Source organism: Engystomops pustulosus, chromosome 9 (assembly GCF_040894005.1).
Source record: "Engystomops pustulosus chromosome 9, aEngPut4.maternal, whole genome shotgun sequence".
Taxonomy (NCBI): Eukaryota; Metazoa; Chordata; class Amphibia; order Anura; family Leptodactylidae; genus Engystomops; species Engystomops pustulosus.
This window is the reverse complement of record NC_092419.1, coordinates 65,103,355-65,128,572: the sequence shown is the minus strand read 5'-3', so window position 1 is coordinate 65,128,572 and position 25,218 is coordinate 65,103,355. Positions and strand designations below refer to the sequence as shown.

General features: G+C 45.6%; 108 pseudogenes; all 108 read right to left on the bottom strand.

Moving 5' to 3' along the window:
* Positions 1 to 41: 41 nt before the first annotated feature.
* Positions 42 to 160, bottom strand: LOC140090385 (5S ribosomal RNA; annotated as a pseudogene).
* A 70-nt stretch (positions 161 to 230) lies between these two features.
* On the bottom strand, positions 231 to 349 carry LOC140096586 (5S ribosomal RNA; annotated as a pseudogene).
* A 70-nt stretch (positions 350 to 419) lies between these two features.
* LOC140087085 (5S ribosomal RNA) lies at positions 420 to 538 on the bottom strand (annotated as a pseudogene).
* A 70-nt stretch (positions 539 to 608) lies between these two features.
* Positions 609 to 727, bottom strand: LOC140079521 (5S ribosomal RNA; annotated as a pseudogene).
* Positions 728 to 797: 70 nt separating this feature from the next.
* On the bottom strand, positions 798 to 916 carry LOC140088109 (5S ribosomal RNA; annotated as a pseudogene).
* A 69-nt stretch (positions 917 to 985) lies between these two features.
* On the bottom strand, positions 986 to 1,104 carry LOC140097218 (5S ribosomal RNA; annotated as a pseudogene).
* A 251-nt stretch (positions 1,105 to 1,355) lies between these two features.
* Positions 1,356 to 1,474, bottom strand: LOC140097204 (5S ribosomal RNA; annotated as a pseudogene).
* A 70-nt stretch (positions 1,475 to 1,544) lies between these two features.
* On the bottom strand, positions 1,545 to 1,663 carry LOC140094232 (5S ribosomal RNA; annotated as a pseudogene).
* Positions 1,664 to 1,733: 70 nt separating this feature from the next.
* LOC140094389 (5S ribosomal RNA) lies at positions 1,734 to 1,852 on the bottom strand (annotated as a pseudogene).
* Positions 1,853 to 1,922: 70 nt separating this feature from the next.
* LOC140097192 (5S ribosomal RNA) lies at positions 1,923 to 2,041 on the bottom strand (annotated as a pseudogene).
* A 70-nt stretch (positions 2,042 to 2,111) lies between these two features.
* On the bottom strand, positions 2,112 to 2,230 carry LOC140097180 (5S ribosomal RNA; annotated as a pseudogene).
* Positions 2,231 to 2,300: 70 nt separating this feature from the next.
* Positions 2,301 to 2,419, bottom strand: LOC140097168 (5S ribosomal RNA; annotated as a pseudogene).
* A 259-nt stretch (positions 2,420 to 2,678) lies between these two features.
* LOC140097156 (5S ribosomal RNA) lies at positions 2,679 to 2,797 on the bottom strand (annotated as a pseudogene).
* Positions 2,798 to 2,867: 70 nt separating this feature from the next.
* Positions 2,868 to 2,986, bottom strand: LOC140086571 (5S ribosomal RNA; annotated as a pseudogene).
* A 70-nt stretch (positions 2,987 to 3,056) lies between these two features.
* On the bottom strand, positions 3,057 to 3,175 carry LOC140097144 (5S ribosomal RNA; annotated as a pseudogene).
* Positions 3,176 to 3,245: 70 nt separating this feature from the next.
* Positions 3,246 to 3,364, bottom strand: LOC140097131 (5S ribosomal RNA; annotated as a pseudogene).
* A 70-nt stretch (positions 3,365 to 3,434) lies between these two features.
* LOC140090384 (5S ribosomal RNA) lies at positions 3,435 to 3,553 on the bottom strand (annotated as a pseudogene).
* A 70-nt stretch (positions 3,554 to 3,623) lies between these two features.
* On the bottom strand, positions 3,624 to 3,742 carry LOC140099121 (5S ribosomal RNA; annotated as a pseudogene).
* Positions 3,743 to 3,993: 251 nt separating this feature from the next.
* Positions 3,994 to 4,112, bottom strand: LOC140092515 (5S ribosomal RNA; annotated as a pseudogene).
* Positions 4,113 to 4,182: 70 nt separating this feature from the next.
* LOC140096385 (5S ribosomal RNA) lies at positions 4,183 to 4,301 on the bottom strand (annotated as a pseudogene).
* A 259-nt stretch (positions 4,302 to 4,560) lies between these two features.
* LOC140088222 (5S ribosomal RNA) lies at positions 4,561 to 4,679 on the bottom strand (annotated as a pseudogene).
* A 70-nt stretch (positions 4,680 to 4,749) lies between these two features.
* On the bottom strand, positions 4,750 to 4,868 carry LOC140086736 (5S ribosomal RNA; annotated as a pseudogene).
* A 70-nt stretch (positions 4,869 to 4,938) lies between these two features.
* LOC140086570 (5S ribosomal RNA) lies at positions 4,939 to 5,057 on the bottom strand (annotated as a pseudogene).
* A 70-nt stretch (positions 5,058 to 5,127) lies between these two features.
* Positions 5,128 to 5,246, bottom strand: LOC140097119 (5S ribosomal RNA; annotated as a pseudogene).
* Positions 5,247 to 5,316: 70 nt separating this feature from the next.
* On the bottom strand, positions 5,317 to 5,435 carry LOC140097107 (5S ribosomal RNA; annotated as a pseudogene).
* Positions 5,436 to 5,686: 251 nt separating this feature from the next.
* Positions 5,687 to 5,805, bottom strand: LOC140078415 (5S ribosomal RNA; annotated as a pseudogene).
* A 70-nt stretch (positions 5,806 to 5,875) lies between these two features.
* On the bottom strand, positions 5,876 to 5,994 carry LOC140087083 (5S ribosomal RNA; annotated as a pseudogene).
* A 70-nt stretch (positions 5,995 to 6,064) lies between these two features.
* On the bottom strand, positions 6,065 to 6,183 carry LOC140087288 (5S ribosomal RNA; annotated as a pseudogene).
* Positions 6,184 to 6,253: 70 nt separating this feature from the next.
* Positions 6,254 to 6,372, bottom strand: LOC140097093 (5S ribosomal RNA; annotated as a pseudogene).
* Positions 6,373 to 6,441: 69 nt separating this feature from the next.
* On the bottom strand, positions 6,442 to 6,560 carry LOC140097081 (5S ribosomal RNA; annotated as a pseudogene).
* A 70-nt stretch (positions 6,561 to 6,630) lies between these two features.
* On the bottom strand, positions 6,631 to 6,749 carry LOC140097069 (5S ribosomal RNA; annotated as a pseudogene).
* Positions 6,750 to 6,819: 70 nt separating this feature from the next.
* LOC140090383 (5S ribosomal RNA) lies at positions 6,820 to 6,938 on the bottom strand (annotated as a pseudogene).
* Positions 6,939 to 7,008: 70 nt separating this feature from the next.
* On the bottom strand, positions 7,009 to 7,127 carry LOC140084076 (5S ribosomal RNA; annotated as a pseudogene).
* A 251-nt stretch (positions 7,128 to 7,378) lies between these two features.
* On the bottom strand, positions 7,379 to 7,497 carry LOC140096617 (5S ribosomal RNA; annotated as a pseudogene).
* A 70-nt stretch (positions 7,498 to 7,567) lies between these two features.
* LOC140088220 (5S ribosomal RNA) lies at positions 7,568 to 7,686 on the bottom strand (annotated as a pseudogene).
* Positions 7,687 to 7,756: 70 nt separating this feature from the next.
* Positions 7,757 to 7,875, bottom strand: LOC140086735 (5S ribosomal RNA; annotated as a pseudogene).
* A 70-nt stretch (positions 7,876 to 7,945) lies between these two features.
* Positions 7,946 to 8,064, bottom strand: LOC140086569 (5S ribosomal RNA; annotated as a pseudogene).
* A 70-nt stretch (positions 8,065 to 8,134) lies between these two features.
* LOC140097057 (5S ribosomal RNA) lies at positions 8,135 to 8,253 on the bottom strand (annotated as a pseudogene).
* A 70-nt stretch (positions 8,254 to 8,323) lies between these two features.
* LOC140097045 (5S ribosomal RNA) lies at positions 8,324 to 8,442 on the bottom strand (annotated as a pseudogene).
* A 251-nt stretch (positions 8,443 to 8,693) lies between these two features.
* LOC140090381 (5S ribosomal RNA) lies at positions 8,694 to 8,812 on the bottom strand (annotated as a pseudogene).
* A 70-nt stretch (positions 8,813 to 8,882) lies between these two features.
* LOC140078361 (5S ribosomal RNA) lies at positions 8,883 to 9,001 on the bottom strand (annotated as a pseudogene).
* A 70-nt stretch (positions 9,002 to 9,071) lies between these two features.
* Positions 9,072 to 9,190, bottom strand: LOC140087082 (5S ribosomal RNA; annotated as a pseudogene).
* A 70-nt stretch (positions 9,191 to 9,260) lies between these two features.
* Positions 9,261 to 9,379, bottom strand: LOC140087287 (5S ribosomal RNA; annotated as a pseudogene).
* Positions 9,380 to 9,449: 70 nt separating this feature from the next.
* On the bottom strand, positions 9,450 to 9,568 carry LOC140097033 (5S ribosomal RNA; annotated as a pseudogene).
* Positions 9,569 to 9,637: 69 nt separating this feature from the next.
* LOC140097021 (5S ribosomal RNA) lies at positions 9,638 to 9,756 on the bottom strand (annotated as a pseudogene).
* A 70-nt stretch (positions 9,757 to 9,826) lies between these two features.
* On the bottom strand, positions 9,827 to 9,945 carry LOC140090066 (5S ribosomal RNA; annotated as a pseudogene).
* A 70-nt stretch (positions 9,946 to 10,015) lies between these two features.
* LOC140084146 (5S ribosomal RNA) lies at positions 10,016 to 10,134 on the bottom strand (annotated as a pseudogene).
* A 439-nt stretch (positions 10,135 to 10,573) lies between these two features.
* LOC140091395 (5S ribosomal RNA) lies at positions 10,574 to 10,692 on the bottom strand (annotated as a pseudogene).
* A 70-nt stretch (positions 10,693 to 10,762) lies between these two features.
* On the bottom strand, positions 10,763 to 10,881 carry LOC140097008 (5S ribosomal RNA; annotated as a pseudogene).
* A 251-nt stretch (positions 10,882 to 11,132) lies between these two features.
* Positions 11,133 to 11,251, bottom strand: LOC140093629 (5S ribosomal RNA; annotated as a pseudogene).
* A 70-nt stretch (positions 11,252 to 11,321) lies between these two features.
* On the bottom strand, positions 11,322 to 11,440 carry LOC140086110 (5S ribosomal RNA; annotated as a pseudogene).
* A 70-nt stretch (positions 11,441 to 11,510) lies between these two features.
* LOC140087838 (5S ribosomal RNA) lies at positions 11,511 to 11,629 on the bottom strand (annotated as a pseudogene).
* Positions 11,630 to 11,699: 70 nt separating this feature from the next.
* LOC140097395 (5S ribosomal RNA) lies at positions 11,700 to 11,818 on the bottom strand (annotated as a pseudogene).
* Positions 11,819 to 11,888: 70 nt separating this feature from the next.
* LOC140079995 (5S ribosomal RNA) lies at positions 11,889 to 12,007 on the bottom strand (annotated as a pseudogene).
* Positions 12,008 to 12,077: 70 nt separating this feature from the next.
* Positions 12,078 to 12,196, bottom strand: LOC140094731 (5S ribosomal RNA; annotated as a pseudogene).
* A 440-nt stretch (positions 12,197 to 12,636) lies between these two features.
* LOC140079365 (5S ribosomal RNA) lies at positions 12,637 to 12,755 on the bottom strand (annotated as a pseudogene).
* A 70-nt stretch (positions 12,756 to 12,825) lies between these two features.
* Positions 12,826 to 12,944, bottom strand: LOC140088219 (5S ribosomal RNA; annotated as a pseudogene).
* A 70-nt stretch (positions 12,945 to 13,014) lies between these two features.
* On the bottom strand, positions 13,015 to 13,133 carry LOC140096996 (5S ribosomal RNA; annotated as a pseudogene).
* A 70-nt stretch (positions 13,134 to 13,203) lies between these two features.
* Positions 13,204 to 13,322, bottom strand: LOC140096983 (5S ribosomal RNA; annotated as a pseudogene).
* A 70-nt stretch (positions 13,323 to 13,392) lies between these two features.
* LOC140096971 (5S ribosomal RNA) lies at positions 13,393 to 13,511 on the bottom strand (annotated as a pseudogene).
* A 70-nt stretch (positions 13,512 to 13,581) lies between these two features.
* On the bottom strand, positions 13,582 to 13,700 carry LOC140087836 (5S ribosomal RNA; annotated as a pseudogene).
* A 70-nt stretch (positions 13,701 to 13,770) lies between these two features.
* On the bottom strand, positions 13,771 to 13,889 carry LOC140097393 (5S ribosomal RNA; annotated as a pseudogene).
* A 70-nt stretch (positions 13,890 to 13,959) lies between these two features.
* On the bottom strand, positions 13,960 to 14,078 carry LOC140079984 (5S ribosomal RNA; annotated as a pseudogene).
* Positions 14,079 to 14,148: 70 nt separating this feature from the next.
* On the bottom strand, positions 14,149 to 14,267 carry LOC140094729 (5S ribosomal RNA; annotated as a pseudogene).
* Positions 14,268 to 14,518: 251 nt separating this feature from the next.
* LOC140097465 (5S ribosomal RNA) lies at positions 14,519 to 14,637 on the bottom strand (annotated as a pseudogene).
* Positions 14,638 to 14,707: 70 nt separating this feature from the next.
* On the bottom strand, positions 14,708 to 14,826 carry LOC140095793 (5S ribosomal RNA; annotated as a pseudogene).
* A 70-nt stretch (positions 14,827 to 14,896) lies between these two features.
* Positions 14,897 to 15,015, bottom strand: LOC140088218 (5S ribosomal RNA; annotated as a pseudogene).
* Positions 15,016 to 15,085: 70 nt separating this feature from the next.
* Positions 15,086 to 15,204, bottom strand: LOC140096959 (5S ribosomal RNA; annotated as a pseudogene).
* Positions 15,205 to 15,274: 70 nt separating this feature from the next.
* Positions 15,275 to 15,393, bottom strand: LOC140096947 (5S ribosomal RNA; annotated as a pseudogene).
* A 440-nt stretch (positions 15,394 to 15,833) lies between these two features.
* Positions 15,834 to 15,952, bottom strand: LOC140091394 (5S ribosomal RNA; annotated as a pseudogene).
* A 70-nt stretch (positions 15,953 to 16,022) lies between these two features.
* LOC140096935 (5S ribosomal RNA) lies at positions 16,023 to 16,141 on the bottom strand (annotated as a pseudogene).
* A 70-nt stretch (positions 16,142 to 16,211) lies between these two features.
* LOC140096923 (5S ribosomal RNA) lies at positions 16,212 to 16,330 on the bottom strand (annotated as a pseudogene).
* Positions 16,331 to 16,581: 251 nt separating this feature from the next.
* LOC140086062 (5S ribosomal RNA) lies at positions 16,582 to 16,700 on the bottom strand (annotated as a pseudogene).
* Positions 16,701 to 16,770: 70 nt separating this feature from the next.
* LOC140090619 (5S ribosomal RNA) lies at positions 16,771 to 16,889 on the bottom strand (annotated as a pseudogene).
* Positions 16,890 to 17,198: 309 nt separating this feature from the next.
* On the bottom strand, positions 17,199 to 17,317 carry LOC140079520 (5S ribosomal RNA; annotated as a pseudogene).
* Positions 17,318 to 17,387: 70 nt separating this feature from the next.
* LOC140096911 (5S ribosomal RNA) lies at positions 17,388 to 17,506 on the bottom strand (annotated as a pseudogene).
* Positions 17,507 to 17,757: 251 nt separating this feature from the next.
* Positions 17,758 to 17,876, bottom strand: LOC140093628 (5S ribosomal RNA; annotated as a pseudogene).
* A 70-nt stretch (positions 17,877 to 17,946) lies between these two features.
* LOC140088217 (5S ribosomal RNA) lies at positions 17,947 to 18,065 on the bottom strand (annotated as a pseudogene).
* Positions 18,066 to 18,135: 70 nt separating this feature from the next.
* On the bottom strand, positions 18,136 to 18,254 carry LOC140097392 (5S ribosomal RNA; annotated as a pseudogene).
* A 70-nt stretch (positions 18,255 to 18,324) lies between these two features.
* Positions 18,325 to 18,443, bottom strand: LOC140079972 (5S ribosomal RNA; annotated as a pseudogene).
* Positions 18,444 to 18,513: 70 nt separating this feature from the next.
* On the bottom strand, positions 18,514 to 18,632 carry LOC140094728 (5S ribosomal RNA; annotated as a pseudogene).
* Positions 18,633 to 19,072: 440 nt separating this feature from the next.
* On the bottom strand, positions 19,073 to 19,191 carry LOC140082989 (5S ribosomal RNA; annotated as a pseudogene).
* Positions 19,192 to 19,261: 70 nt separating this feature from the next.
* On the bottom strand, positions 19,262 to 19,380 carry LOC140088216 (5S ribosomal RNA; annotated as a pseudogene).
* A 70-nt stretch (positions 19,381 to 19,450) lies between these two features.
* On the bottom strand, positions 19,451 to 19,569 carry LOC140096899 (5S ribosomal RNA; annotated as a pseudogene).
* A 70-nt stretch (positions 19,570 to 19,639) lies between these two features.
* On the bottom strand, positions 19,640 to 19,758 carry LOC140096886 (5S ribosomal RNA; annotated as a pseudogene).
* Positions 19,759 to 19,828: 70 nt separating this feature from the next.
* Positions 19,829 to 19,947, bottom strand: LOC140078421 (5S ribosomal RNA; annotated as a pseudogene).
* Positions 19,948 to 20,198: 251 nt separating this feature from the next.
* On the bottom strand, positions 20,199 to 20,317 carry LOC140082258 (5S ribosomal RNA; annotated as a pseudogene).
* Positions 20,318 to 20,387: 70 nt separating this feature from the next.
* Positions 20,388 to 20,506, bottom strand: LOC140078349 (5S ribosomal RNA; annotated as a pseudogene).
* Positions 20,507 to 20,576: 70 nt separating this feature from the next.
* LOC140094328 (5S ribosomal RNA) lies at positions 20,577 to 20,695 on the bottom strand (annotated as a pseudogene).
* Positions 20,696 to 20,765: 70 nt separating this feature from the next.
* Positions 20,766 to 20,884, bottom strand: LOC140095243 (5S ribosomal RNA; annotated as a pseudogene).
* Positions 20,885 to 20,954: 70 nt separating this feature from the next.
* Positions 20,955 to 21,073, bottom strand: LOC140083044 (5S ribosomal RNA; annotated as a pseudogene).
* A 69-nt stretch (positions 21,074 to 21,142) lies between these two features.
* Positions 21,143 to 21,261, bottom strand: LOC140096873 (5S ribosomal RNA; annotated as a pseudogene).
* Positions 21,262 to 21,331: 70 nt separating this feature from the next.
* LOC140096861 (5S ribosomal RNA) lies at positions 21,332 to 21,450 on the bottom strand (annotated as a pseudogene).
* A 259-nt stretch (positions 21,451 to 21,709) lies between these two features.
* On the bottom strand, positions 21,710 to 21,828 carry LOC140083438 (5S ribosomal RNA; annotated as a pseudogene).
* A 70-nt stretch (positions 21,829 to 21,898) lies between these two features.
* On the bottom strand, positions 21,899 to 22,017 carry LOC140086414 (5S ribosomal RNA; annotated as a pseudogene).
* Positions 22,018 to 22,087: 70 nt separating this feature from the next.
* On the bottom strand, positions 22,088 to 22,206 carry LOC140086568 (5S ribosomal RNA; annotated as a pseudogene).
* A 70-nt stretch (positions 22,207 to 22,276) lies between these two features.
* Positions 22,277 to 22,395, bottom strand: LOC140096849 (5S ribosomal RNA; annotated as a pseudogene).
* Positions 22,396 to 22,465: 70 nt separating this feature from the next.
* On the bottom strand, positions 22,466 to 22,584 carry LOC140088531 (5S ribosomal RNA; annotated as a pseudogene).
* Positions 22,585 to 22,654: 70 nt separating this feature from the next.
* Positions 22,655 to 22,773, bottom strand: LOC140096584 (5S ribosomal RNA; annotated as a pseudogene).
* Positions 22,774 to 22,843: 70 nt separating this feature from the next.
* On the bottom strand, positions 22,844 to 22,962 carry LOC140087081 (5S ribosomal RNA; annotated as a pseudogene).
* Positions 22,963 to 23,032: 70 nt separating this feature from the next.
* Positions 23,033 to 23,151, bottom strand: LOC140079519 (5S ribosomal RNA; annotated as a pseudogene).
* A 70-nt stretch (positions 23,152 to 23,221) lies between these two features.
* On the bottom strand, positions 23,222 to 23,340 carry LOC140096837 (5S ribosomal RNA; annotated as a pseudogene).
* Positions 23,341 to 23,409: 69 nt separating this feature from the next.
* Positions 23,410 to 23,528, bottom strand: LOC140096824 (5S ribosomal RNA; annotated as a pseudogene).
* A 251-nt stretch (positions 23,529 to 23,779) lies between these two features.
* LOC140081801 (5S ribosomal RNA) lies at positions 23,780 to 23,898 on the bottom strand (annotated as a pseudogene).
* Positions 23,899 to 23,968: 70 nt separating this feature from the next.
* Positions 23,969 to 24,087, bottom strand: LOC140084584 (5S ribosomal RNA; annotated as a pseudogene).
* A 440-nt stretch (positions 24,088 to 24,527) lies between these two features.
* Positions 24,528 to 24,646, bottom strand: LOC140079518 (5S ribosomal RNA; annotated as a pseudogene).
* A 259-nt stretch (positions 24,647 to 24,905) lies between these two features.
* Positions 24,906 to 25,024, bottom strand: LOC140081732 (5S ribosomal RNA; annotated as a pseudogene).
* Positions 25,025 to 25,094: 70 nt separating this feature from the next.
* On the bottom strand, positions 25,095 to 25,213 carry LOC140079517 (5S ribosomal RNA; annotated as a pseudogene).
* Positions 25,214 to 25,218: the final 5 nt, after the last annotated feature.

Here is a 25,218-nt window from a genome sequence, read left to right as displayed (position 1 = left end):
CTATCTCATAGAGAAACTAACACAATTTTCAGGTTCAAAAAGGTCAACAGAACTTGGAATTCCCAGCCAGTCTCCCATGCTGGTACTTGCCAAGCCTTAAGCTTCATTGCTGCTGCGATCTGACGAGAGCAGGCACATTCAGCTTAGAATGGCCGTTGACAGCAGATGTTCAGTTTGAACCTTCTTTTACTATCTCATAGAGAAACTAACACAATTTTCAGGCTCAAAAAGGTTAACGGAACTTGGTATTCCCAGCCAGTCTCCCATGCTGGTACTTGCCAAGCCTTAAGCTGCATTGCTGCTGCGATTTGACGAGAGCAGGCACATTCAGCTTAGAATGGCCGTTGACAGCAGCTGTTCAATTTGAACTTTCTTTTACCATCTTTGACAGAGAAACTAACAATTTTCAGGTTCAAAAAGGTCAACAGAACTTGGGATTCCCAGCCAGTCTCCCATGCTTGTACTTGCCAAGCCTTAAGCTGCATTGTTGCTGCGATCTGACGAGAGCAGGCACATTCAGCTTAGAATGGCCGTTGACAGCAGCTGTTCAATTTGAACCTTCTTTTACTATCTCATAGAGAAACTAACACAATTTTCAGGTTCAAAAAGGTCAACAGAACTTGGGATTCCCAGCCAGTCTCCCATGCTGGTACTTGCCAAGCCTTAAGCTGCATTGCTGCTGCGATCTGACGAGAGCAGGCACATTCAGCTTAGAATGGCCGTTGACAGCAGCTGTTCAATTTGAACCTTCTTTTACCATCTTTGACAGAGAAACTAACAATTTTCAGGTTCAAAAAGGTCAACGGAACTTGGGATTCCCAGCCAGTCTCCCATGCTGGTACTTGCCAAGCCTTAAGCTGCATTGCTGCTGCGATCTGACGAGAGCTGGCACATTCAGCTTAGAATGGCCGTTGACAGCAGCTGTTCAATTTGAACCTTCTTTTACTATCTCATAGAGAAACTAACACAATTTTCAGGTTCAAAAGGTCAACGGAACTTGGGATTCCCAGCCAGTCTCCCATGCTGGTACTTGCCAAGCCTTAAGCTGCATTGCTGCTGCGATCTGACGAGAGCAGGCACATTCAGCTTAGAATGGCCGTTGACAGCAGCTGTTCAATTTGAACCTTCTTTTACTATCTCATAGAGAAACTAACACAATTTTCAGGTTCAAAAAGGTCAACGGAACTTGGGATTCCCAGCCAGTCTCCCATGCTGGTACTTGCCAAGCCTTAAGCTGCTGCGATCTGAAGAGAGCAGGCACATTCAGCTTAGAATGGCCGTTGACAGCAGCTGTTCAGTTTGAACCTTCTTTTACTATCTCAAAGAGAAACTAACACAATTTTCAGGTTCAAAAAGGTCAACGGAACTTGGGATTCCCAGCCAGTCTCCCATGCTGGTACTTGCCAAGCCTTAAGCTGCATTGCTGCTGCGATCTGACGAGAGCAGGCACATTCAGCTTAGAATGGCCGTTGACAGCAGCTGTTCAATTTGAACCTTCTTTTACCATATTTGACAGAGAAACTAACAATTTTCAGGTTCAAAAAGGTCAACGGAACTTGGGATTCCCAGCCAGTCTCCCATGCTGGTACTTGCCAAGCCTTAAGCTGCATTGCTGCTGCGATCTGACGAGAACAGGCACATTCAGCTTAGAATGGCTGTTGACAGCAGCTGTTCAGTTTGAACCTTCTTTTACTATCTCATAGAGAAACTAACACAATTTTCAGGTTCAAAAAGGTCAACGGAACTTGGGATTCCCAGCCAGTCTCCCATGCTGGTACTTGCCAAGCCTTAAGCTGTATTGCTGTTGCGATCTGACGAGAGCACGCACATTCAGCTTAGAATGGCCGTTGACAGCAGCTGTTCAATTTGAACCTTCTTTTACTATCTCATAGAGAAACTAACACAATTTTCAGGTTCAAAAAGGTCAACGGAACTTGGGATTCCCAGCCAGTCTCCCATGCTGGTACTTGCCAAGCCTTAAGCTGCATTGCTGCTGCGATCTGACGAGAGCAGGCACATTCAGCTTAGAATGGCCGTTGACAGCAGCTGTTCAATTTGAACTTTCTTTTACCATCTTTGACAGAGAAACTAACAATTTTCAGGTTCAAAAAGGTCAACGGAACTTGGGATTCCCAGCCAGTCTCCCATGCTGGTACTTGCCAAGCCTTAAGCTGCATTGCTGCTGCGATCTGACGAGAGCAGGCACATTCAGCTTAGAATGGCCGTTGACAGCAGCTGTTCAATTTGAACCTTCTTTTACTATCTCATAGAGAAACTAACACAATTTTCAGGTTCAAAAAGGTCAACGGAACTTGGGATTCCCAGCCAGTCTCCCATGCTGGTACTTGCCAAGCCTTAAGCTGCATTGCTGCTGCGATCTGACGAGAGCAGGCACATTCAGCTTAGAATGGCCGTTGACAGCAGCTGTTCAATTTGAACCTTCTTTTACTATCTCATAGAGAAACTAACACAATTTTCAGGTTCAAAAAGGTCAACAGAACTTGGGATTCCAAGCCAGTCTCCCATGCTGGTACTTGCAAAGCCTTAAGCTGCATTGCTGCTGCGATCTGATGAGAGCAGGCTCATTCAGCTTAGAATGGCCGTTGACAGCAGCTGTTCAATTTGAACCTTATTTTACTATCTCATAGAGAAACTAACACAATTTTCAGGTTCAAAAAGGTCAACGGAACTTGGGATTCCCAGCCAGTCTCCCATGCTGGTACTTGCCAAGCCTTAAGCTGCATTGCTGCTGCGATCTGACGAGAGCAGGCACATTCAGCTTAGAATGGCCGTTGACAGCAGCTGTTCAGTTTGAACCTTCTTTTACTATCTCATAGAGAAACTAACACAATTTTCAGGTTCAAAAAGGTCAACGGAACTTGGGATTCCCAGCCAGTCTCCCATACTGGTACTTGCCTAGCCTTAAGCTGCATTGCTGCTGCGATCTGACGAGAGCAGGCACATTGAGCTTAGAATGGCCGTTGACAGCAGCTGTTCAGTTTGAACCTTCTTTTACTATCTCATAGAGAAACTAACACAATTTTCAGGTTCAAAAAGGTCAACGGAACTTGGGATTCCCAGCCAGTCTCCCATGCTGGTACTTGCCAAGCCTTAAGCTGCATTGCTGCTGCGATCTGACGAGAGCAGGCACATTCAGCTTAGAATGGCCGTTGACAGCAGCTGTTCAATTTGAACCTTCTTTTATCATCTTTGACAGAGAAACTAACAATTTTCAGGTTCAAAAAGGTCAACGGAACTTGGGATTCCCAGCCAGTCTCCCATGCTGGTACTTGCCAAGCCTTAAGCTGCATTGCTGCTGCGATCTGACGAGAGCAGGCACATTCAGCTTAGAATGGCCGTTGACAGCAGCTGTTCAATTTGAACCTTCTTTTACTATCTCATAGAGAAACTAACACAATTTTCAGGTTCAAAAAGGTCAACAGAACTTGGAATTCCCAGCCAGTCTCCCATGCTGGTACTTGCCAAGCCTTAAGCTTCATTGCTGCTGCGATCTGACGAGAGCAGGCACATTCAGCTTAGAATGGCCGTTGACAGCAGATGTTCAGTTTGAACCTTCTTTTACTATCTCATAGAGAAACTAACACAATTTTCAGGTTCAAAAAGGTCAACGGAACTTGGGATTCCCAGCCAGTCTCCCATGCTGGTACTTGCCAAGCCTTAAGCTGCATTGCTGCTGCGATCTGATGAGAGCAGGCACATTCAGCTTAGAATGGCCGTTGACAGCAGCTGTTCAATTTGAACCTTCTTTTACTATCTCATAGAGAAACTAACACAATTTTCAGGTTCAAAAAGGTCAACGGAACTTGGGATTCCCAGCCAGTCTCCCATGCTGGTACTTGCCAAGCCTTAAGCTGCGGCGATCTGACAAGAGCAGGCACATTCAGCTTAGAATGGCCATTGACAGCAGCTGTTCAGTTTGAACCTTCTTTTACTATCTCATAGAGAAACTAACACAATTTTCAGGTTCAAAAAGGTCAACGGAACTTGGGATTCGCAGCCAGTCTCCCATGCTGGTACTTGCCAAGCCTTAAGCTGCATTGCTGCTGCGATCTGACGAGAGCAGGCACATTCAGCTTAGAATGGCCATTGACAGCAGCTGTTCAGTTTGAACCTTCTTTTACTATCTCATAGAGAAACTAACACAATTTTCAGGTTCAAAAAGGTCAACGGAACTTGGGATTCGCAGCCAGTCTCCCATGCTGGTACTTGCCAAGCCTTAAGCTGCATTGCTGCTGCGAACTGACGAGAGCAGGCACATTCAGCTTAGAATGGCCGTTGACAGCAGCTGTTCAATTTGAACCTTCTTTTACCATCTTTGACAGAGAAACTAACAATTTTCAGGTTCAAAAAGGTCAACGGAACTTGGGATTCGCAGCCAGTCTCCCATGCTGGTACTTGCAAAGCCTTAAGCTGCATTGCTGCTGCGATCTGACGAGAGCAGGCACATTCAGCTTAGAATGGCCATTGACAGCAGCTGTTCAGTTTGAACCTTCTTTTACTATCTCATAGAGAAACTAACACAATTTTCAGGTTCAAAAAGGTCAACGGAACTTGGGATTCGCAGCCAGTCTCCCATGCTGGTACTTGCCAAGCCTTAAGCTGCATTGCTGCTGCGATCTGACGAGAGCAGGCACATTCAGCTTAGAATGGCCGTTGACAGCAGCTGTTCAATTTGAACCTTCTTTTACCATCTTTGACAGAGAAACTAACAATTTTCAGGTTCAAAAAGGTCAACAGAACTTGGGATTCCCAGCCAGTCTCCCATGCTGGTACTTGCCAAGCCTTAAGCTGCATTGCTGCTGCGATCTGACGAGAGCAGGCACATTCAGCTTAGAATGGCCGTTGATAGCAGCTGTTCAATTTGAACCGTCTTTTACTATCTCATAGAGAAACTAACACAATTTTCAGGTTCAAAAAGGTCAACGGAACTTGGGATTCCCAGCCAGTCTCCCATACTGGTACTTGCCTAGCCTTAAGCTGCATTGCTGCTGCGATCTGACGAGAGCAGGCACATTGAGCTTAGAATGGCCGTTGACAGCAGCTGTTCAGTTTGAACCTTCTTTTACTATCTCATAGAGAAACTAACACAATTTTCAGGTTCAAAAAGGTCAACGGAACTTGGGATTCCCAGCCAGTCTCCCATGCTGGTACTTGCCAAGCCTTAAGCTGCATTGCTGCTGCGATCTGACGAGAGCAGGCACATTCAGCTTAGAATGGCCGTTGACAGCAGCTGTTCAATTTGAACCTTCTTTTATCATCTTTGACAGAGAAACTAACAATTTTCAGGTTCAAAAAGGTCAACGGAACTTGGGATTCCCAGCCAGTCTCCCATGCTGGTACTTGCCAAGCCTTAAGCTGCATTGCTGCTGCGATCTGACGAGAGCAGGCACATTCAGCTTAGAATGGCCGTTGACAGCAGCTGTTCAATTTGAACCTTCTTTTACTATCTCATAGAGAAACTAACACATTTTTCAGGTTCAAAAAGGTCAACGGAACTTGGGATTCCCAGCCAGTCTCCCATGCTGGTACTTGCCAAGCCTTAAGCTGCTGCGATCTGACGAGAGCAGGCACATTCAGCTTAGAATGGCCGTTGACAGCAGCTGTTCAATTTGAACCTTCTTTTACTATCTCATAGAGAAACTAACACAATTTTCAGGTTCAAAAAGGTCAACAGAACTTGGAATTCCCAGCCAGTCTCCCATGCTGGTACTTGCCAAGCCTTAAGCTGCATTGCTGCTGCGATCTGACGAGAGCAGGCACATTCAGCTTAGAATGGCCGTTGACAGCAGCTGTTCAATTTGAACTTTCTTTTACCATCTTTGACAGAGAAACTAACAATTTTCAGGTTCAAAAAGGTCAACAGAACTTGGGATTCCCAGCCAGTCTCCCATGCTTGTACTTGCCAAGCCTTAAGCTGCATTGTTGCTGCGATCTGACGAGAGCAGGCACATTCAGCTTAGAATGGCCGTTGACAGCAGCTGTTCAATTTGAACCTTCTTTTATTATCTCATAGAGAAACTAACACAATTTTCAGGTTCAAAAAGGTCAACGGAACTTGGGATTCCCAGCCAGTCTCCCATGCTGGTACTTGCCAAGCCTTAAGTTGCATTGCTGCTGCGATCTGACGAGAGCAGGCACATTCAGCTTAGAATGGCCGTTGACAGCAGCTGTTCATTTTGAACCTTCTTTTACTATCTCATAGAGAAACTAACACAATTTTCAGGTTCTAAAAGGTCAACGGAACTTGGGATTCCCAGCCAGTCTCCCATGCTGGTACTTGCCAAGCCTTAAGCTGCATTGCTGCTGCGATCTGACGAGAGCAGGCACATTCAGCTTAGAATGGCCGTTGACAGCAGCTGTTCAATTTGAACCTTCTTTTACTATCTCATAGAGAAACTAACACAATTTTCAGGTTCAAAAGGTCAACGGAACTTGGGATTCCCAGCCAGTCTCCCATGCTGGTACTTGCCAAGCCTTAAGCTGCATTGCTGCTGCGATCTGACGAGAGCAGGCACATTCAGCTTAGAATGGCCGTTGACAGCAGCTGTTCAATTTGAACCTTCTTTTATCATCTTTGACAGAGAAACTAACAATTTTCAGGTTCAAAAAGGTCAACGGAACTTGGGATTCCCAGCCAGTCTCCCATGCTGGTACTTGCCAAGCCTTAAGCTGCATTGCTGCTGCGATCTGACGAGAGCAGGCACATTCAGCTTAGAATGGCCGTTGACAGCAGCTGTTCAATTTGAACCTTCTTTTACTATCTCATAGAGAAACTAACACAATTTTCAGGTTCAAAAAGGTCAACAGAACTTGGAATTCCCAGCCAGTCTCCCATGCTGGTACTTGCCAAGCCTTAAGCTTCATTGCTGCTGCGATCTGACGAGAGCAGGCACATTCAGCTTAGAATGGCCGTTGACAGCAGATGTTCAGTTTGAACCTTCTTTTACTATCTCATAGAGAAACTAACACAATTTTCAGGTTCAAAAAGGTCAACGGAACTTGGGATTCCCAGCCAGTCTCCCATGCTGGTACTTGCCAAGCCTTAAGCTGCATTGCTGCTGCAATCTGATGAGAGCAGGCACATTCAGCTTAGAATGGCCGTTGACAGCAGCTGTTCAATTTGAACCTTCTTTTACTATCTCATAGAGAAACTAACACAATTTTCAGGTTCAAAAAGGTCAACGGAACTTGGGATTCCCAGCCAGTCTCCCATGCTGGTACTTGCCAAGCCTTAAGCTGCGGCGATCTGACAAGAGCAGGCACATTCAGCTTAGAATGGCCGTTGACAGCAGCTGTTCAATTTGAACCTTCTTTTACTATCTCATAGAGAAACTAACACAATTTTCAGGTTCAAAAAGGTCAACAGAACTTGGGATTCCCAGCCAGTCTCCCATGCTGGTACTTGCAAAGCCTTAAGCTGCATTGCTGCTGCGATCTGACGAGAGCAGGCACATTCAGCTTAGAATGGCCATTGACAGCAGCTGTTCAGTTTGAACCTTCTTTTACTATCTCATAGAGAAACTAACACAATTTTCAGGTTCAAAAAGGTCAACGGAACTTGGGATTCGCAGCCAGTCTCCCATGCTGGTACTTGCCAAGCCTTAAGCTGCATTGCTGCTGCGATCTGACGAGAGCAGGCACATTCAGCTTAGAATGGCCGTTGACAGCAGCTGTTCAATTTGAACCTTCTTTTACCATCTTTGACAGAGAAACTAACAATTTTCAGGTTCAAAAAGGTCAACAGAACTTGGGATTCCCAGCCAGTCTCCCATGCTGGTACTTGCCAAGCCTTAAGCTGCATTGCTGCTGCGATCTGACGAGAGCAGGCACATTCAGCTTAGAATGGCCGTTGATAGCAGCTGTTCAATTTGAACCGTCTTTTACTATCTCATAGAGAAACTAACACAATTTTCAGGTTCAAAAAGGTCAACGGAACTTGGGATTCCCAGCCAGTCTCCCATACTGGTACTTGCCTAGCCTTAAGCTGCATTGCTGCTGCGATCTGACGAGAGCAGGCACATTGAGCTTAGAATGGCCGTTGACAGCAGCTGTTCAGTTTGAACCTTCTTTTACTATCTCATAGAGAAACTAACACAATTTTCAGGTTCAAAAAGGTCAACGGAACTTGGGATTCCCAGCCAGTCTCCCATGCTGGTACTTGCCAAGCCTTAAGCTGCATTGCTGCTGCGATCTGACGAGAGCAGGCACATTCAGCTTAGAATGGCCGTTGACAGCAGCTGTTCAATTTGAACCTTCTTTTATCATCTTTGACAGAGAAACTAACAATTTTCAGGTTCAAAAAGGTCAACGGAACTTGGGATTCCCAGCCAGTCTCCCATGCTGGTACTTGCCAAGCCTTAAGCTGCATTGCTGCTGCGATCTGACGAGAGCAGGCACATTCAGCTTAGAATGGCCGTTGACAGCAGCTGTTCAATTTGAACCTTCTTTTACTATCTCATAGAGAAACTAACACATTTTTCAGGTTCAAAAAGGTCAACGGAACTTGGGATTCCCAGCCAGTCTCCCATGCTGGTACTTGCCAAGCCTTAAGCTGCTGCGATCTGACGAGAGCAGGCACATTCAGCTTAGAATGGCCGTTGACAGCAGCTGTTCAATTTGAACCTTCTTTTACTATCTCATAGAGAAACTAACACAATTTTCAGGTTCAAAAAGGTCAACAGAACTTGGAATTCCCAGCCAGTCTCCCATGCTGGTACTTGCCAAGCCTTAAGCTTCATTGCTGCTGCGATCTGACGAGAGCAGGCACATTCAGCTTAGAATGGCCGTTGACAGCAGATGTTCAGTTTGAACCTTCTTTTACTATCTCATAGAGAAACTAACACAATTTTCAGGCTCAAAAAGGTCAACGGAACTTGGTATTCCCAGCCAGTCTCCCATGCTGGTACTTGCCAAGCCTTAAGCTGCATTGCTGCTGCGATCTGACGAGAGCAGGCACATTCAGCTTAGAATGGCCGTTGACAGCAGCTGTTCAATTTGAACTTTCTTTTACCATCTTTGACAGAGAAACTAACAATTTTCAGGTTCAAAAAGGTCAACAGAACTTGGGATTCCCAGCCAGTCTCCCATGCTTGTACTTGCCAAGCCTTAAGCTGCATTGTTGCTGCGATCTGACGAGAGCAGGCACATTCAGCTTAGAATGGCCGTTGACAGCAGCTGTTCAATTTGAACCTTCTTTTATTATCTCATAGAGAAACTAACACAATTTTCAGGTTCAAAAAGGTCAACGGAACTTGGGATTCCCAGCCAGTCTCCCATGCTGGTACTTGCCAAGCCTTAAGTTGCATTGCTGCTGCGATCTGACGAGAGCAGGCACATTCAGCTTAGAATGGCCGTTGACAGCAGCTGTTCATTTTGAACCTTCTTTTACTATCTCATAGAGAAACTAACACAATTTTCAGGTTCTAAAAGGTCAACGGAACTTGGGATTCCCAGCCAGTCTCCCATGCTGGTACTTGCCAAGCCTTAAGCTGCATTGCTGCTGCGATCTGACGAGAGCAGGCACATTCAGCTTAGAATGGCCGTTGACAGCAGCTGTTCAATTTGAACCTTCTTTTACTATCTCATAGAGAAACTAACACAATTTTCAGGTTCAAAAGGTCAACGGAACTTGGGATTCCCAGCCAGTCTCCCATGCTGGTACTTGCCAAGCCTTAAGCTGCATTGCTGCTGCGATCTGACGAGAGCAGGCACATTCAGCTTAGAATGGCCGTTGACAGCAGCTGTTCAATTTGAACCTTCTTTTACTATCTCATAGAGAAACTAACACAATTTTCAGGTTCAAAAAGGTCAACGGAACTTGGGATTCCCAGCCAGTCTCCCATGCTGGTACTTGCCAAGCCTTAAGCTGCATTGCTGCTGCGATCTGACGAGAGCAGGCACATTCAGCTTAGAATGGCTGTTGACAGCAGCTGTTCAATTTGAACCTTCTTTTACTATCTCATAGAGAAACTAACACAATTTTCAGGTTCAAAAAGGTCAACGGAACTTGGGATTCCCAGCCAGTCTCCCATGCTGGTACTTGCCAAGCCTTAAGCTGCATTGATGCTGCGATCTGACGAGAGCAGGCACATTCAGCTTAGAATGGCCGTTGACAGCAGCTGTTCAGTTTGAACCTTCTTTTACTATCTCATAGAGAAACTAACACAATTTCAGGTTCAAAAAGGTCAACGGAACTTGGGATTCCCAGCCAGTCTCCCATGCTGGTACTTGCCAAGCCTTAAGCTGCATTGCTGCTGCAATCTGACAAGAGCAGGCACATTGAGCTTAGAATGGCCGTTGACAGCAGCTGTTCAGTTTGAACCTTCTTTTACTATCTCATAGAGAAACTAACACAATTTTCAGGTTCAAAAAGGTCAACGGAACTTGGGATTCCCAGCCAGTCTCCCATGCTGGTACTTGCCAAGCCTTAAGCTGCGGCGATCTGACAAGAGCAGGCACATTCAGCTTAGAATGGCCGTTGACAGCAGCTGTTCAATTTGAACCTTCTTTTACTATCTCATAGAGAAACTAACACAATTTTCAGGTTCAAAAAGGTCAACAGAATTTGGTATTCCCAGCCAGTCTCCCATGCTGGTACTTGCCAAGCCTTAAGCTGCATTGCTGCTGCGATCTGACGAGAGCAGGCACATTCAGCTTAGAATGGCCGTTGACAGCAGCTGTTCAATTTGAACCTTCTTTTATTATCTCATAGAGAAACTAACACAATTTTCAGGTTCAAAAAGGTCAACGGAACTTGGGATTCCCAGCCAGTCTCCCATGCTGGTACTTGCCAAGCCTTAAGCTGCATTGCTGCTGCGATCTGACGAGAGCAGGCACATTCAGCTTAGAATGGCCGTTGACAGCAGCTGTTCAGTTTGAACCTTCTTTTACTATCTCATAGAGAAACTAACACAATTTTCAGGTTCAAAAAGGTCAAGGGAACTTGGGATTCCCAGCCAGTCTCCCATGCTGGTACTTGCCAAGCCTTAAGCTGCTGCGATCTGACGAGAGCAGGCACATTCAGCTTAAAATGGCCGTTGACAGCAGCTGTTCAATTTGAACCTTCTTTTACTATCTCATAGAGAAACTAACACAATTTTCAGGTTCAAAAAGGTCAACGGAACTTGGGATTCCCAGCCAGTCTCCCATGCTGGTACTTGCCAAGCCTTAAGCTGCATTGCTGCTGCAATCTGACGAGAGCAGGCACATTCAGCTTAGAATTGCCGTTGACAGCAGCTGTTCAATTTGAACCTTCTTTTACTATCTCATAGAGAAACTAACACAATTTTCAGGTTCAAAAAGGTCAACGGAACTTGGGATTCTCAGCCAGTCTCCCATGCTGGTACTTGCCAAGCCTTAAGCTGCATTGCTGCTGCGATCTGACGAGAGCAGGCACATTCAGCTTAGAATGGCCGTTGACAGCAGCTGCCTAATTTCTACTTTCTTTTACTATCTCATAGAGAAACTAACACAATTTTCAGGTTCAAAAAGGTCAACGGAACTTGGGATTCCCAGCCAGTCTCCCATGCTGGTACTTGCCAAGCCTTAAGCTGCATTGCTGCTGCGATCTGACGAGAGCAGGAACATTCATCTTAGAATGGCCGTTGACAGCAGCTGTTCAATTTGAACCTTCTTTTACTATCTCATAGAGAAACTAACACAATTTTCAGGTTCAAAAAGGTGAACGGAGCTTGGGATTCCCAGCCAGTCTCCCATGCTGGTACTTGCCAAGCCTTAAGCTGCATTGATGCTGCGATCTGACGAGAGCAGGCACATTCAGCTTAGAATGGCCGTTAACAGCAGCTGTTCAATTTGAACCTTCTTTTACTATCTCATAGAGAAACTAACACATTTTTCAGGTTCAAAAAGGTCAACAGAACTTGGGATTCCCAGCCAGTCTCCCATGCTGGTACTTGCCAAGCCTTAAGCTGCATTGCTGCTGCGATCTGATGAGAGCAGGCACATTCAGCTTAGAATGGCCGTTGACAGCAGCTGTTCAATTTGAACCTTCTTTTACTATCTCATAGAGAAACTAACACAATTTTCAGGTTCAAAAAGGTCAACGGAACTTGGGATTCCCAGCCAGTCTCCCATGCTGGTACTTGCCAAGCCTTAAGCTGCATTGCTGCTGCGATCTAATGAGAGCAGAAACATTCAGCTTAGAATGGCCGTGGACAGCAGCTGTTCAATTTGAACCTTCTTTTACTATCTCATAGAGAAACTAACACAATTTTCAGGTTCAAAAAGGTCAACGGAACTTGGGATTCCCAGCCAGTCTCCCATGCTGGTACTTGCCAAGCCTTAAGCTGCGGCGATCTGACAAGAGCAGGCACATTCAGCTTAGAATGGCCGTTGACAGCAGCTGTTCAATTTGAACCTTCTTTTACTATCTCATAGAGAAACTAACACAATTTTCAGGTTCAAAAAGGTCAACAGAAGTTGGGATTCCCAGCCAGTCTCCCATGCTGGTACTTGCCAAGCCTTAAGCTGCATTGCTGCTGCGATCTGATGAGAGCAGGCTCATTCAGCTTAGAATGGCCGTTAACAGCAGCTGTTCAATTTGAACCTTCTTTTACTATCTCATAGAGAAAGTAACACAATTTTCAGGTTCAAAAAGGTCAACGGAACTTGGGATTCCCAGCAAGTCTCCCATGCTGGTACTTGCCAAGCCTTAAGCTGCATTGCTGCTGCGATCTGACGAGAGCAGGCACATTCAGCTTAGAATGGCCGTTGACAGCAGCTGTTCAGTTTGAACCTTCTTTTACTATCTCATAGAGAAACTAACACAATTTTCAGGTTCAAAAAGGTCAACGGAACTTGGGATTCGCAGCCAGTCTCCCATGCTGGTACTTGCCAAGCCTTAAGCTGCATTGCTGCTGCGATCTGACGAGAGCAGGCACATTCAGCTTAGAATGGCCGTTGACAGCAGCTGTTCAATTTGAACCTTCTTTTACCATCTTTGACAGAGAAACTAACAATTTTCAGGTTCAAAAAGGTCAACGGAACTTGGGATTCCCAGCCAGTCTCCCATGCTGGTACTTGCCAAGCCTTAAGCTGCATTGCTGCTGCGATCTGACGAGAGCAGGCACATTCAGCTTAGAATGGCCGTTGACAGCAGCTGTTCAGTTTGAACCTTCTTTTACTATCTCATAGAGAAACTAACACAATTTTCAGGTTCAAAAAGGTCAACGGAACTTGGGATTCCCAGCCAGTCTCCCATGCTGGTACTTGCCAAGCCTTAAGCTGCATTGCTGCTGCGATCTGACGAGAGCAGGCACATTCAGCTTAGAATGGCCGTTGACAGCAGCTGTTCAATTTGAACCTTCTTTTATCATCTTTGACAGAGAAACTAACAATTTTCAGGTTCAAAAAGGTCAACGGAACTTGGGATTCCCAGCCAGTCTCCCATGCTGGTACTTGCCAAGCCTTAAGCTGCATTGCTGCTGCGATCTGACGAGAGCAGGCACATTCAGCTTAGAATGGCCGTTGACAGCAGCTGCCTAATTTCTACTTTCTTTTACTATCTCATAGAGAAACTAACACAATTTTCAGGTTCAAAAAGGTCAACGGAACTTGGGATTCCCAGCCAGTCTCCCATGCTGGTACTTGCCAAGCCTTAAGCTGCATTGCTGCTGCGATCTGACGAGAGCAGGAACATTCATCTTAGAATGGCCGTTGACAGCAGCTGTTCAATTTGAACCTTCTTTTACTATCTCATAGAGAAACTAACACAATTTTCAGGTTCAAAAAGGTGAACGGAGCTTGGGATTCCCAGCCAGTCTCCCATGCTGGTACTTGCCAAGCCTTAAGCTGCATTGATGCTGCGATCTGACGAGAGCAGGCACATTCAGCTTAGAATGGCCGTTAACAGCAGCTGTTCAATTTGAACCTTCTTTTACTATCTCATAGAGAAACTAACACATTTTTCAGGTTCAAAAAGGTCAACAGAACTTGGGATTCCCAGCCAGTCTCCCATGCTGGTACTTGCCAAGCCTTAAGCTGCATTGCTGCTGCGATCTGATGAGAGCAGGCACATTCAGCTTAGAATGGCCGTTGACAGCAGCTGTTCAATTTGAACCTTCTTTTACTATCTCATAGAGAAACTAACACAATTTTCAGGTTCAAAAAGGTCAACGGAACTTGGGATTCCCAGCCAGTCTCCCATGCTGGTACTTGCCAAGCCTTAAGCTGCATTGCTGCTGCGATCTAATGAGAGCAGAAACATTCAGCTTAGAATGGCCGTGGACAGCAGCTGTTCAATTTGAACCTTCTTTTACTATCTCATAGAGAAACTAACACAATTTTCAGGTTCAAAAAGGTCAACGGAACTTGGGATTCCCAGCCAGTCTCCCATGCTGGTACTTGCCAAGCCTTAAGCTGCGGCGATCTGACAAGAGCAGGCACATTCAGCTTAGAATGGCCGTGGACAGCAGCTGTTCAATTTGAACCTTCTTTTACTATCTCATAGAGAAACTAACACAATTTTCAGGTTCAAAAAGGTCAACAGAAGTTGGGATTCCCAGCCAGTCTCCCATGCTGGTACTTGCCAAGCCTTAAGCTGCATTGCTGCTGCGATCTGATGAGAGCAGGCTCATTCAGCTTAGAATGGCCGTTGACAGCAGCTGTTCAATTTGAACCTTCTTTTACTATCTCATAGAGAAAGTAACACAATTTTCAGGTTCAAAAAGGTCAACAGAAGTTGGGATTCCCAGCCAGTCTCCCATGCTGGTACTTGCCAAGCCTTAAGCTGCATTGCTGCTGCGATCTGACGAGAGCAGGCACATTCAGCTTAGAATGGCCGTTGACAGCAGCTGTTCAGTTTGAACCTTCTTTTACTATCTCATAGAGAAACTAACACAATTTTCAGGTTCAAAAAGGTCAACGGAACTTGGGATTCGCAGCCAGTCTCCCATGCTGGTACTTGCCAAGCCTTAAGCTGCATTGCTGCTGCGATCTGACGAGAGCAGGCACATTCAGCTTAGAATGGCCGTTGACAGCAGCTGTTCAATTTGAACCTTCTTTTACCATCTTTGACAGAGAAACTAACAATTTTCAGGTTCAAAAAGGTCAACGGAACTTGGGATTCCCAGCCAGTCTCCCATGCTGGTACTTGCCAAGCCTTAAGCTGCATTGCTGCTGCGATCTGACGAGAGCAGGCACATTCAGCTTAGAATGGCCGTTGACAGCAGCTGTTCAGTTTGAACCTTCTTTTACTATCTCATAGAGAAACTAACACAATTTTCAGGTTCAAAAAGGTCAACGGAACTTGGGATTCCCAGCCAGTCTCCCATGCTGGTACTTGCCAAGCCTTAAGCTGCATTGCTGCTGCGATCTGACGAGAGCAGGCACATTCAGCTTAGAATGGCCGTTGACAGCAGCTGTTCAATTTGAACCTTCTTTTATCATCTTTGACAGAGAAACTAACAATTTTCAGGTTCAAAAAGGTCAACGGAACTTGGGATTCCCAGCCAGTCTCCCATGCTGGTACTTGCCAAGCCTTAAGCTGCATTGCTGCTGCAATCTGACAAGAGCAGGCACATTGAGCTTAGAATGGCCGTTGACAGCAGCTGTTCAGTTTGAACCTTCTTTTACTATCTCATAGAGAAACTAACACAATTTTCAGGTTCAAAAAGGTCAACGGAACTTGGGATTCCCAGCCAGTCTCCCATGCTGGTACTTGCCAAGCCTTAAGCTGCGGCGATCTGACAAGAGCAGGCACATTCAGCTTAGAATGGCCGTTGACAGCAGCTGTTCAATTTGAACCTTCTTTTACTATCTCATAGAGAAACTAACACAATTTTCAGGTTCAAAAAGGTCAACAGAATTTGGTATTCCCAGCCAGTCTCCCATGCTGGTACTTGCCAAGCCTTAAGCTGCATTGCTGCTGCGATCTGACGAGAGCAGGCACATTCAGCTTAGAATGGCCGTTGACAGCAGCTGTTCAATTTGAACCTTCTTTTATTATCTCATAGAGAAACTAACACAATTTTCAGGTTCAAAAAGGTCAACGGAACTTGGGATTCCCAGCCAGTCTCCCATGCTGGTACTTGCCAAGCCTTAAGCTGCATTGCTGCTGCGATCTGACGAGAGCAGGCACATTCAGCTTAGAATGGCCGTTGACAGCAGCTGTTCAGTTTGAACCTTCTTTTACTATCTCATAGAGAAACTAACACAATTTTCAGGTTCAAAAAGGTCAACGGAACTTGGGATTCCCAGCCAGTCTCCCATGCTGGTACTTGCCAAGCCTTAAGCTGCATTGCTGCTGCGATCTGACGAGAGCAGGCACATTCAGCTTAGAATGGCCGTTGACAGCAGCTGTTCAATTTGAACCTTCTTTTACTATCTCATAGAGAAACTAACACAATTTTCAGGTTCAAAAAGGTCAACGGAACTTGGGATTCCTAGCCAGTCTCCCATGCTGGTACTTGCCAAGCCTTAAGCTGCTGCGATCTGACAAGAGCAGGCACATTCAGCTTAGAATGGCCGTTGACAGCAGCTGTTCAGTTTGAACCTTCTTTTACTATCTCATAGAGAAACTAACACAATTTTCAGGTTCAGAAAGGTAAACGGAACTTGGGATTCCCAGCCAGTCTCCCATGCTGGTACTTGCCAAGCCTTAAGCTGCATTGCTGCTGCGATCTGACGAGAGCAGGCACATTCAGCTTAGAATGGCCGTTGACAGCAGCTGTTCAATTTGAACTTTCTTTTACTATCTCATAGAAAAACTAACACAATTTTCAGGTTCAAAAAGGTCAACAGAACTTGGGATTTCCAGCCAGTCTCCCATGCTGGTACTTGCCAAGCCTTAAGCTGCATTGCTGCTGCGATCTGACGAGAGCAGGCACATTCAGCTTAGAATGGCCGTTGACAGCAGCTGTTCAATTTGAACCTTCTTTTACTATCTCATAGAGAAACTAACACAATTTTCAGGTTCAAAAAGGTCAATGGAACTTGGGATTCCCAGCCAGTCTCCCATGCTGGTACTTGCCAAGCCTTAAGCTACATTGCTGCTGGATTCCCAGCCAGTCTCCCATGCTGGTACTTGCCAAGCCTTAAGCTGCTGCGATCTGACGAGAGCAGGCACATTCAGCTTAGAATGGCCGTTGACAGCAGCTGTTCAATTTGAACCTTCTTTTACTATCTCATAGAGAAACTAACACAATTTTCAGGTTCAAAAAGGTCAACAGAACTTGGGATTCCCAGCCAGTCTCCCATGCTGGTACTTGCCAAGCCTTAAGCTGCATTGCTGCTGCGATCTGACGAGAGCAGGCACATTCAGCTTAGAATGGCCGTTGACAGCAGCTGTTCAATTTGAACCTTCTTTTACTATCTCATAGAGAAACTAACACAATTTTCAGGTTCAAAAAGGTCAACGGAACTTGGGATTCCCAGCCAGTCTCCCATGCTGGTACTTGCCAAGCCTTAAGCTGCATTGCTGCTGCGATCTGACGAGAGCAGGCACATTCAGCTTAGAATGGCCGTTGACAGCAGCTGTTCAATTTGAACCTTCTTTTACTATCTCATAGAGAAACTAACACAATTTTCAGGTTCAAAAAGGTCAAGGGAACTTGGGATTCCCAGCCAGTCTCCCATGCTGGTACTTGCCAAGCCTTAAGCTGCTGCGATCTGACGAGAGCAGGCACATTCAGCTTAAAATGGCCGTTGACAGCAGCTGTTCAATTTGAACCTTCTTTTACTATCTCATAGAGAAACTAACACAATTTTCAGGTTCAAAAAGGTCAACGGAACTTGGGATTCCCAGCCAGTCTCCCATGCTGGTACTTGCCAAGCCTTAAGCTGCATTGCTGCTGCAATCTGACGAGAGCAGGCACATTCAGCTTAGAATTGCCGTTGACAGCAGCTGTTCAATTTGAACCTTCTTTTACTATCTCATAGAGAAACTAACACAATTTTCAGGTTCAAAAAGGTCAACGGAACTTGGGATTCGCAGCCAGTCTCCCATGCTGGTACTTGCCAAGCCTTAAGCTGCATTGCTGCTGCGATCTGACGAGAGCAGGCACATTCAGCTTAGAATGGCCGTTGACAGCAGCTGCCTAATTTCTACTTTCTTTTACTATCTCATAGAGAAACTAACACAATTTTCAGGTTCAAAAAGGTGAACGGAGCTTGGGATTCCCAGCCAGTCTCCCATGCTGGTACTTGCCAAGCCTTAAGCTGCATTGATGCTGCGATCTGACGAGAGCAGGCACATTCAGCTTAGAATGGCCGTTAACAGCAGCTGTTCAATTTGAACCTTCTTTTACTATCTCATAGAGAAACTAACACATTTTTCAGGTTCAAAAAGGTCAACAGAACTTGGGATTCCCAGCCAGTCTCCCATGCTGGTACTTGCCAAGCCTTAAGCTGCATTGCTGCTGCGATCTGATGAGAGCAGGCACATTCAGCTTAGAATGGCCGTTGACAGCAGCTGTTCAATTTGAACCTTCTTTTACTATCTCATAGAGAAACTAACACAATTTTCAGGTTCAAAAAGGTCAACGGAACTTGGGATTCCCAGCCAGTCTCCCATGCTGGTACTTGCCAAGCCTTAAGCTGCATTGCTGCTGCGATCTAATGAGAGCAGAAACATTCAGCTTAGAATGGCCGTGGACAGCAGCTGTTCAATTTGAACCTTCTTTTACTATCTCATAGAGAAACTAACACAATTTTCAGGTTCAAAAAGGTCAACGGAACTTGGGATTCCCAGCCAGTCTCCCATGCTGGTACTTGCCAAGCCTTAAGCTGCGGCGATCTGACAAGAGCAGGCACATTCAGCTTAGAATGGCCGTTGACAGCAGCTGTTCAATTTGAACCTTCTTTTACTATCTCATAGAGAAACTAACACAATTTTCAGGTTCAAAAAGGTCAACAGAAGTTGGGATTCCCAGCCAGTCTCCCATGCTGGTACTTGCCAAGCCTTAAGCTGCATTGCTGCTGCGATCTGATGAGAGCAGGCTCATTCAGCTTAGAATGGCAGTTGACAGCAGCTGTTCAATTTGAACCTTCTTTTACTATCTCATAGAGAAAGTAACACAATTTTCAGGTTCAAAAAGGTCAACGGAACTTGGGATTCCCAGCAAGTCTCCCATGCTGGTACTTGCCAAGCCTTAAGCTGCATTGCTGCTGCGATCATACGAGAGCAGGCACATTCAGCTTAGAATGGCCGTTGACAGCAGCTGTTCAGTTTGAACCTTCTTTTACTATCTCATAGAGAAACTAACACAATTTTCAGGTTCAAAAAGGTCAACGGAACTTGGGATTCGCAGCCAGTCTCCCATGCTGGTACTTGCCAAGCCTTAAGCTGCATTGCTGCTGCGATCTGACGAGAGCAGGCACATTCAGCTTAGAATGGCCGTTGACAGCAGCTGTTCAATTTGAACCTTCTTTTACCATCTTTGACAGAGAAACTAACAATTTTCAGGTTCAAAAAGGTCAACGGAACTTGGGATTCCCAGCCAGTCTCCCATGCTGGTACTTGCCAAGCCTTAAGCTGCATTGCTGCTGCGATCTGACGAGAGCAGGCACATTCAGCTTAGAATGGCCGTTGACAGCAGCTGTTCAGTTTGAACCTTCTTTTACTATCTCATAGAGAAACTAACACAATTTTCAGGTTCAAAAAGGTCAACGGAACTTGGGATTCCCAGCCAGTCTCCCATGCTGGTACTTGCCAAGCCTTAAGCTGCATTGCTGCTGCGATCTGACGAGAGCAGGCACATTCAGCTTAGAATGGCCGTTGACAGCAGCTGTTCAATTTGAACCTTCTTTTATCATCTTTGACAGAGAAACTAACAATTTTCAGGTTCAAAAAGGTCAACGGAACTTGGGATTCCCAGCCAGTCTCCCATGCTGGTACTTGCCAAGCCTTAAGCTGCATTGCTACTGCGATCTGACGAGAGCAGGCACATTCAGCTTAGAATGGCCGTTGACAGCAGCTGTTCAATTTGAACCTTCTTTTACTATCTCATAGAGAAACTAACACATTTTTCAGGTTCAAAAAGGTCAACGGAACTTGGGATTCCCAGCCAGTCTCCCATGCTGGTACTTGCCAAGCCTTAAGCTGCTGCGATCTGACGAGAGCAGGCACATTCAGCTTAGAATGGCCGTTGACAGCAGCTGTTCAATTTGAACCTTCTTTTACTATCTCATAGAGAAACTAACACAATTTTCAGGTTCAAAAAGGTCAACAGAACTTGGAATTCCCAGCCGGTCTCCCATGCTGGTACTTGCCAAGCCTTAAGCTTCATTGCTGCTGCGATCTGACGAGAGCAGGCACATTCAGCTTAGAATGGCCGTTGACAGCAGATGTTCAGTTTGAACCTTCTTTTACTATCTCATAGAGAAACTAACACAATTTTCAGGCTCAAAAAGGTCAACGGAACTTGGTATTCCCAGCCAGTCTCCCATGCTGGTACTTGCCAAGCCTTAAGCTGCATTGCTGCTGCGATCTGACGAGAGCAGGCACATTCAGCTTAGAATGGCCGTTGACAGCAGCTGTTCAATTTGAACTTTCTTTTACCATCTTTGACAGAGAAACTAACAATTTTAAGGTTCAAAAAGGTCAACAGAACTTGGGATTCCCAGCCAGTCTCCCATGCTTGTACTTGCCAAGCCTTAAGCTGCATTGATGCTGCGATCTGACGAGAGCAGGCACATTCAGCTTAGAATGGCCGTTGACAGCAGCTGTTCAATTTGAACCTTCTTTTACTATCTCATAGAGAAACTAACACAATTTTCAGGTTCAAAAAGGTCAACAGAACTTGGGATTCCCAGCCAGTCTCCCATGCTGGTGCTTGCCAAGCCTTAAGCTGCATTGCTGCTGCGATCTGACGAGAGCAGGCACATTCAGCTTAGAATGGCCGTTGACAGCAGCTGTTCAATTTGAACCTTCTTTTACCATCTTTGACAGAGAAACTAACAATTTTCAGGTTCAAAAAGGTCAACGGAACTTGGGATTCCCAGCCAGTCTCCCATGCTGGTACTTGCCAAGCCTTAAGCTGCATTGCTGCTGCGATCTGACGAGAGCAGGCACATTCAGCTTAGAATAGCCGTTGACAGCAGCTGTTCAATTTGAACCTTCTTTTACTATCTCATAGAGAAACTAACACAATTTTCAGGTTCAAAAGGTCAACGGAACTTGGGATTCCCAGCCAGTCTCCCATGCTGGTACTTGCCAAGCCTTAAGCTGCATTGCTGCTGCGATCTGACGAGAGCAGGCACATTCAGCTTAGAATGGCCGTTGACAGCAGCTGTTCAATTTGAACCTTCTTTTACTATCTCATAGAGAAACTAACACAATTTTCAGGTTCAAAAAGGTCAACGGAACTTGGGATTCCCAGCCAGTCTCCCATGCTGGTACTTGCCAAGCCTTAAGCTGCATTGCTGCTGCGATCTGACGAGAGCAGGCACATTCAGCTTAGAATGGCCGTTGACAGCAGCTGTTCAATTTGAACCTTCTTTTACTATCTCATAGAGAAACTAACACAATTTTTAGGTTCAAAAAGGTCAACAGAACTTGGGATTCCAAGCCAGTCTCCCATGCTGGTACTTGCAAAGCCTTAAGCTGCATTGCTGCTGCGATCTGATGAGAGCAGGCTCATTCAGCTTAGAATGGCCGTTGACAGCAGCTGTTCAATTTGAACCTTCTTTTACTATCTCATAGAGAAACTAACACAATTTTCAGGTTCAAAAAGGTCAACGGAACTTGGGATTCCCAGCCAGTCTCCCATGCTGGTACTTGCCAAGCCTTAAGCTGCATTGCTGCTGCGATCTGACGAGAGCAGGCTCATTCAGCTTAGAATGGCCGTTGACAGCAGCTGTTCAATTTGAACCTTCTTTTACTATCTCATAGAGAAACTAACACAATTTTCAGGTTCAAAAAGGTCAACGGAACTTGGGATTCCCAGCCAGTCTCCCATGCTGGTACTTGCCAAGCCTTAAGCTGCATTGGTGCTGCGATCTGACGAGAGCAGGCACATTCAGCTTAGAATGGCCGTTGACAGCAGCTGTTCAGTTTGAACCTTCTTTTACTATCTCATAGAGAAACTAACACAATTTTCAGGTTCAAAAAGGTCAACGGAACTTGGGATTCCCAGCCAGTCTCCCATACTGGTACTTGCCTAGCCTTAAGCTGCATTGCTGCTGCGATCTGACGAGAGCAGGCACATTGAGCTTAGAATGGCCGTTGACAGCAGCTGTTCAGTTTGAACCTTCTTTTACTATCTCATAGAGAAACTAACACAATTTTCAGGTTCAAAAAGGTCAACGGAACTTGGGATTCCCAGCCAGTCTCCCATGCTGGTACTTGCCAAGCCTTAAGCTGCATTGCTGCTGCGATCTGACGAGAGCAGGCACATTCAGCTTAGAATGGCCGTTGACAGCATCTGTTCAATTTGAACCTTCTTTTATCATCTTTGACAGAGAAACTAACAATTTTCAGGTTCAAAAAGGTCAACGGAACTTGGGATTCCCAGCCAGTCTCCCATGCTGGTACTTGCCAAGCCTTAAGCTGCATTGCTGCTGCGATCTGACGAGAGCAGGCACATTGAGCTTAGAATGGCCGTTGACAGCAGCTGTTCAGTTTGAACCTTCTTTTACTATCTCATAGAGAAACTAACACAATTTTCAGGCTCAAAAAGGTTAACGGAACTTGGTATTCCCAGCCAGTCTCCCATGCTGGTACTTGCCAAGCCTTAAGCTGCATTGCTGCTGCGATTTGACGAGAGCAGGCACATTCAGCTTAGAATGGCCGTTGACAGCAGCTGTTCAATTTGAACTTTCTTTTACCATCTTTGACAGAGAAACTAACAATTTTCAGGTTCAAAAAGGTCAACAGAACTTGGGATTCCCAGCCAGTCTCCCATGCTTGTACTTGCCAAGCCTTAAGCTGCATTGTTGCTGCGATCTGACGAGAGCAGGCACATTCAGCTTAGAATGGCCGTTGACAGCAGCTGTTCAATTTGAACCTTCTTTTACTATCTCATAGAGAAACTAACACAATTTTCAGGTTCAAAAAGGTCAACAGAACTTGGGATTCCCAGCCAGTCTCCCATGCTGGTACTTGCCAAGCCTTAAGCTGCATTGCTGCTGCGATCTGACGAGAGCAGGCACATTCAGCTTAGAATGGCCGTTGACAGCAGCTGTTCAATTTGAACCTTCTTTTACCATCTTTGACAGAGAAACTAACAATTTTCAGGTTCAAAAAGGTCAACGGAACTTGGGATTCCCAGCCAGTCTCCCATGCTGGTACTTGCCAAGCCTTAAGCTGCATTGCTGCTGCGATCTGACGAGAGCAGGCACATTCAGCTTAGAATGGCCGTTGACAGCAGCTGTTCAATTTGAACCTTCTTTTACTATCTCATAGAGAAACTAACACAATTTTCAGGTTCAAAAGGTCAACGGAACTTGGGATTCCCAGCCAGTCTCCCATGCTGGTACTTGCCAAGCCTTAAGCTGCATTGCTGCTGCGATCTGACGAGAGCAGGCACATTCAGCTTAGAATGGCCGTTGACAGCAGCTGTTCAATTTGAACCTTCTTTTACTATCTCATAGAGAAACTAACACAATTTTCAGGTTCAAAAAGGTCAACGGAACTTGGGATTCCCAGCCAGTCTCCCATGCTGGTACTTGCCAAGCCTTAAGCTGCTGCGATCTGAAGAGAGCAGGCATATTCAGCTTAGAATGGCCGTTGACAGCAGCTGTTCAATTTGAACCTTCTTTTACTATCTCATAGAGAAACTAACACAATTTTCAGGTTCAAAAAGGTCAACAGAACTTGGGATTCCCAGCCAGTCTCCCATGCTGGTACTTGCCAAGCCTTAAGCTGCATTGCTGCTGCGATCTGACGAGAGCAGGCACATTCAGCTTAGAATGGCTGTTGACAGCAGCTGTTCAATTTGAACCTTCTTTTACTATCTCATAGAGAAACTAACACAATTTTCAGGTTCAAAAAGGTCAACGGAACTTGGGATTCCCAGCCAGTCTCCCATGCTGGTACTTGCCAAGCCTTAAGCTGCATTGCTGCTGCGATCATACGAGAGCAGGCACATTCAGCTTAGAATGGCCGTTGACAGCAGTTGTTCAGTTTGAACCTTCTTTTACTATCTCATAGAGAAACTAACACAATTTTCAGGTTCAAAAAGGTCAACGGAACTTGGGATTCCCAGCCAGTCTACCATGCTGGTACTCGCCAAGCCTTAGGCTGCATTGCTGCTGCGATCTGACGAGAGCAGGCACATTCAGCTTTGAATGGCCGTTGACAGCAGCTGTTCAATTTGAACCTTCTTTTACTATCTCATAGAGAAACTAACACAATTTTCAGGTTCAAAAAGGTCAACGGAACTTGGGATTCCCAGCCAGTCTCCCATGCTGGTACTTGCCAAGCCTTAAGCTGCTGCGATCTGACAAGAGCAGGCACATTCAGCTTAGAATGGCCGTTGACAGCAGCTGTTCAATTTGAACCTTCTTTTACTATCTCATAGAGAAACTAACACAATTTTCAGGTTCAAAAAGGTCAACAGAACTTGGGATTCCCAGCCAGTCTCCCATGCTGGTACTTGCCAAGCCTTAAGCTGCATTGCTGCTGCGATCTGACGAGAGCAGGCACATTCAGCTTAGAATGGCCGTTGACAGCAGCTGTTCAGTTTGAACCTTCTTTTACTATCTCATAGAGAAACTAACACAATTTTCAGGTTCAAAAAGGTCAACGGAACTTGGGATTCACAGCCAGTCTCCCATGCTGGTACTTGCCAAGCCTTAAGCCGCATCGCTGCTGTGATCCGACAAGAGCACGCACATTCAGCTTAGAATGGCCGTTGACAGCAGCTGTTCAATTTGAACCTTCTTTTACTATCTCATAGAGAAACTAACACAATTTTCAGGTTCAAAAAGGTCAACAGAACTTGGGATTCCCAGCCAGTCTCCCATGCTGGTACTTGCCAAGCCTTAAGCTGCATTGCTGCTGCGATCTGACGAGAGCAGGCACATTCAGCTCAGAATGGCCGTTGACAGCAGCTGTTCAATTTGAACCTTCTTTTACCATATTTGACAAAGAAACTAACAATTTTCAGGTTCAAAAAGGTCAACAGAACTTGGGATTCCCAGCCAGTCTCCCATGCTGGTACTTGCCAAGCCTTAAGCTGCATTGCTGCTGCGATCTGACGAGAGCAGGCACATTCAGCTTAGAATGGCCGTTGACAGCAG